The sequence below is a fragment of the Nicotiana tabacum genome, chromosome 17, assembly GCF_000715075.1.
Source record: "Nicotiana tabacum cultivar K326 chromosome 17, ASM71507v2, whole genome shotgun sequence".
Taxonomy (NCBI): domain Eukaryota; kingdom Viridiplantae; phylum Streptophyta; class Magnoliopsida; order Solanales; family Solanaceae; genus Nicotiana; species Nicotiana tabacum.
This window is the reverse complement of record NC_134096.1, coordinates 91272333-91278332: the sequence shown is the minus strand read 5'-3', so window position 1 is coordinate 91278332 and position 6000 is coordinate 91272333.

The window sequence follows — 6000 nt, the reverse complement described above, 5'->3', positions numbered from 1 at the left end:
GATATATATACATTATATAAGTTCAGTTGTTAATGTTTGTTGGCGGCAATTTTTTGAGTTACTGTGATATATCACACGGTTCATTTAAGTGGTTGATTAAGCATAATTCATTCATTAAGTTCACATTTACCTCGACTTAATTTGCTTCATTTTTCGTAGTTTCTTAATCAGTTTTGAATAATTATTTATAGTGTCTTTCTTATCCCAACAGTAGTTTTTACTTGATATATAGTTATACTTGTATACGGGTAAAACCGAGGGTAATATGTACCCCGATTTCCGGGTGGGTCAAACGAAGAGGAGACATCACTGCATGGGATCAGAACCAAAGCCAGGGACTTCTCGTACCAGGGGCCGAACGGAGTGATCGCCACCGAACCTGGCAAGACAACACTTCTCGGACCCAGAGCAAGCTCCTAAACCTCGGGAAGCACTACGAATGGTTGCACATGACTAACAGAAAGCCGTGATATCCTCACCCAATCGGATATTACGGCGCGAATCTCGCCCGACGTCGGTAGCATATCAGTAATTGGCGGAAGGATTTTTTACCTTTTTTAGAATTGTACTAGGGGTGAAGTTCTCCTACTGTATAAATGGGAAACTTTTTCATTGAATAGATATTGGAACACGCATATCAAAGCAATACAAACTTGTTTCTATGCTTTCTAGTTACCGAGAATTTCTTATGTTAATCATAATTTTTCATACACATTTGGCTCCGAATCGAGGCCAGAACTATTGTTAAGTTTGAATTCGAGACTGGACTTAACGTCTCAATTGGTTTGGTTATTTATTTTATCTTTAATTCGTTTATCTAGCGTTCTTGATTACTTGTATCGAATCAATCCATATATCCTTAAAACTGCGTACAAATTTAAAGGTTATACATTTTAAGGGTAAACAGTTTGGCGCCCACCATGAAGATAAGGATAATAGTGGTGGTTTGATACAAATCTCCATAACACACTCTATTTTACATCTATTCTTTAAGGTCTCAATTTCATATCAGCTTAAAAATATCAAATTCTCAGTCCTCTCACTTGAACGTTGAGGATGGGTCTGGCCATCATGGCGAAAACAACAATCTGGTGCCTAGAAATGAGGTGTCCCCTGCTGATCCCAAGGGAGTCCCAGTCGTAGATCCAGTCGATGCTAACTCACATGTGGCCATCGACGCCAACCTGCCTACCGACCCGAAAATAGCGTTCACAGAGGAGCCCGACCAACGGCTCAAAGAGCACTCGAAGGCGAAGGAGACGGGGTCAGTCTGCGATTGATCTTCGAAATATTTCAGGCTCAACAAGCGGCGATAGCACAGATGCAAAACCAAAGCCGCGTACCCCAACAGAGTTGAGCCCGAACTGTCCCGGGAAAACACCCAAAGAAATAAGCAGATCACCTAAAGGCCGAGTGAAGCTGAGTCCAGTGTCAGCCCTGAAGTAATAAAAATGCTAGAGGCATTAATGAAACAAGTGAATCTGGTGAAAAGACAAGGCAAACGACAAGAAGGTAGAGTCATATAATTCCCGGGTTGATCAAATCCATGGAGCGCCTCCAATAATGAAAGGCCTGGACTCCAAGAAATTTTTTCAAAAGCCTTTCCCTCCGATCGTGGCTCTGAAACCAATCCTAAAGAGATTTTGTATGCCCGATATTCCAAAATATAGCAGAACCACAGATCCAAATGAGCATGTGACCTCCTACACATGCACCATCAAAGGCAATAACTTGGAAGAAGACGAAATTGAGTCAGTGTTATTAAAGAAGTTTGGGGAAACTCTGTCAAAATGAGCGCTTAAATGGTACCACAACTTGCCCCCAAATTCCATTGATTTGTTCGCTATGCTCGCGGATGCTTTTGTAAAGGCTCATGTCGGGGCCATCAATGTCGAGACCAGAAAATCGGACCTTTTCAAGGTTAAGTAAAGGGACAACGAGATGCCCAGGGAGTTCGTGTCAGAGTTTCAAATAGAACGGATGGACCTACATCCGGTTGCGGACGATTGGGCCGTTCAGGCATTTACTCAGGGACTCAACCCCGAAGCTCCTTGGCTTCGCATCAGCTAAAACAAAAATTGGTCGAATACCCGGCTGTAACTAGGGTCGACGTCCACAACAGGTACCAGTCAAAAATCAGAGTCAAGGATGTCCAACTCAGAGCCCCTTCCGAATCCGTTTATTCCATTAAAACCGATGACAGGCCTAAGAGAGTCGTCGATCGTGAATCAAGGCCGGTCCGAGATCGGTATCAACCATAAGTGCAGATAGAAGGGGAAACGGGTCCGGGCGCAACTCTATAAGAAACAAAAAGAGAAGCGATTGAGCGTCCGATAACTGAGGCCTGATGAGAAAAAGTGGTTTCGGCATAGCGCTCGGGGGAAGGGAAGCTCCAATATTGTCAGGGTATAACTTCAATGTTAACGCAACAAGCTTCGTATCGGCCATTGGACGTATCAAGGAGACCAAGTGGCCTCGACCATTGCAATCTGATCCTACCCAGAGAGATCCTAACCTGATCTGTAAGTATCATGGCACTCATGGCCATAGGACCGAGGACTGCCGACAACTGAGGGAAGAAGTTGCACGGTTGTTCAATAACGGCCATCTCTGGGAATTCCTAAGTGATCGAGCCAAAAATTACTTCAGGAACAGGGACTCCAACAAACAGGCCGACCAAGAAGAACCACAACACATCATCAACATGATCATTGGAGGGGTCGATGTCCCTCAAGATCCCATGATAAAGCACACAAAAGTATCCATCACGAGGGAGAAACGCACCGAGATTATATCCCGGAGGGGGCCATTTCGTTCAGCGATGAGGATGCCAAGGGCATCGTACAGCCTCATAATGATGCACTGGTAATATCCGTACTTATAAACAAATCACGAGTTAAGCATGTGTTGATTGATCCAGGCAGCTCGACCAACATCATCAGATCGAGGGTCGTAGAGCAGTTGGGGTTACAAGATCAAATAGTGCCGGGGGTCGGAGTGTTGACCGGATTTAACATGGCATGCAAACTACCAAAGGAGAAATAACTTTGCCAGTAAATACCATTGGGATGATTCGAGATACCAAATTCTACGTGATCATAGGGGACATGAGGTATAACGCCTTATTCGGAAGGCCTTGGGTTCACAACATGAGGGAAGTATCCTCGACATGACACCAGGCACTGAAGTTCCCCACACCGGGAGGAATCAAGACTGTTTATGGATAGCAGTCGGCCGCAAAAGAAATGTTCGTAGTCTACGAGATGATCCCGATGCTCGTGGTCTCGACATCAAAAAACACGAAGCCGACTAGGAAGGATGATGATTATAGAGTCCCTAGGTCGTTCATTACCCCTGATGATTCCTATGCCACCAAATCAATGGTCGAGGAACTAGAGCAAGTCATAATGATCGAACACTTGCCCGATCGGAAGGTATACCTGGGCATGAGGTTAACTCCCGAACTCAGGAAAAAACTCATTGAATTCCTTATAGCTAATATAGATTGTTCACTTGGTCCCATCTTGATATGAGAGGGATCCCGCCGGAGGTGACCACTCATAAGCTGAGTTTGGACCCGAAGTTCCATCCGGTTAAGTAGAAAAGGATACCACAATCCGAGGTCAAGCACACATTCATCAATGACGAGGTATCTAAACTCCTTAAAATAAGATTCATCCAGGAAGTTAAGTACCCGACTAGCTAGCTAACATAATGGTAGTACCTAAAAAAGGGAAATAAGCTAAGAATGTATGTAGATTACAAAGACTTGGACAAGGCATGCCCTAAGGATTATTTTGATTTGCCTAACATCGATCGGATGATTGATGCGACTTACGGGGATGAGATACTCAGCTTCCTTGATGCCTATTTCGGGTACAACCAAATTTGGATGGACTTAGGCGACCAAGAAAAGACTTCCTTTATCACTAAATTTGGCACCTATTATTATAATGTAATGCCATTTGGATTAAAGAACGCCGGTGCCACCTATCAATGCCTAGTAAACCGGATGTTCGAATAACAGATAGGAAATTCAATGGAGGTTTATATTGACGATGTGTTAGTTAAGTCCCTGTGAGCAGAGGACCATTTGAAAAATTTGCAGGAAAACTTCAACATATTGAAAAAATATAATATAAAGTTGAATCCACAGAAGTGCACATTTGGGGTCGGATCAGGAAAGTTCCTCAGATTCATGGTATCCAATCGGGGGATCGAGATTAATCCTGACAAGATTAAGGCCATATAAGATATCACCGTGGTGGATAACGTCAAGGTTGTTCAGAGGTTTATCGGGCATATAGCCGCCCTGCGCCTGTTCATATCAAGGTCCTCGGACAAAAGCCATCGGCTCTTCTCACTGTTGAAATAGAAGAATAACTTTTCCTAGACCCCGGAATTCCAACAAGTTTTGGAAGAACTCAAACAATACCTTTCGAGTCCGCCCCTGCTTCATACTCCGAAGGCGGATGAGCAATTGTACCTCTACTTGGCGGTATCCGAGGTGGCGGTAAGTGGAGTTTTAGTCCGGAAAGAGGAAGGTACGCAATTTCCTATTTACTATGTCAGTAGAACTCTAGGCAAGGCCGAAACAAGGTATCCTCACCTGAAAAAGTTGGCGCTCGCTTTGCTAAGCACCTCTAGGAAACTAAAATCATACTTTTAATGTCACCCCATATGTGTCGTAACCTCTTACCCATTGAGGAACATCATGCATAAGCCCGAGATCTCGGCCCGATTGTCCAACTGGGCCGTCGAAATCAGCGGGTACGATATCGAGTATCGACCCCGAAATGCCATAAAATCTCAAATTTTGGCCGATTTCGTGGCCGACTTTACGCCGGTCTTAGTGCCCGAAATCGAAAGAAAATTATTGTTAGCCTCGGGGACTACCTCGGGAATTTGGGCCTTTTTTTATGGACGGTGCCTCGAACACAAAAGGGTCCGGGCTCGGCATCGTGCTAAAGCCTCATACAGGGAATGTAGTTAGGCAGTCTATAAGAACTATGAAATTGACTAACAATGAGGCCGAGTATGAGGCCGTGATTGCAGGTGGTCGAAGCTAAGTGCGATTCCCTCCTTGTGATAAATCAAGTCAATGGGACATTCGAAGTAAAAAAGGAACGAATACGAAGGTATTTAGATAAGTTAAAGGTAACGCTGCATCAATTCAAGGAGTGGACCCTACATCACGTTCCCTCGAGACTAGAATAGTGAGGCCGGTGCTCTGGCTAACTTGGGGTCCTGGGTTGATGATAATGAGTTTAGCTCGGGGACAGTAGTACAACTCATGAAGTCGGTGATAGAAGAAGGTCACGCCGAAGTAAATTCCACGAGTTTAACTTGGGATTAGAAGAACAAGTACATAGATTACTTGAAGACTGAGAAATTGCCCTTGGATCCTAAAGAATCGAGAGCTGCTCTATGTACGAAGGTTGCCAGGTTTAGCTTGTCCGAAGGGACTCTGTTCAGAAGAATGTTTGACGGTCCACTGGCCATATGCTTGGGGCCGGGATATACCGAGTATTCCTTGAGAGAAGTTCACGAATGTACTTGTGGGAACCATTCGGGAGCGGAATCTTTGCTTCAAAAATTAATCAGGACCGGCTAATACTAGATCTACATGGAGAAAGTCGCAAAGGACTTTGTACAAAGATGCGACGGCTACCGGAGACATGCGCCGATGATCCATCAACCGGGAGAGCTACTCCATTCGGTTTTGTCCCCATGGTTGTTCATGAAATGGGGAATGGACATCGTCGGTCCCCTGCCATAGGCACCTAGTAAGGCTCAATTCATACTATTCATGATCGGTTATTTTTCTAAATGGGTCGAAGCTCAAGCGTTCGAGAAACTTCGGGAAAATGAAGTCATTGACTTCATTTGGGACCACATAATATGCCAATTTGGGATACTGGCCGAAATCGTATGCGATAATGGGAAACAATTCGTTGGGAGCAAGGTAAATAAGTTCTTCGAAGATCACAAGATTAAGAA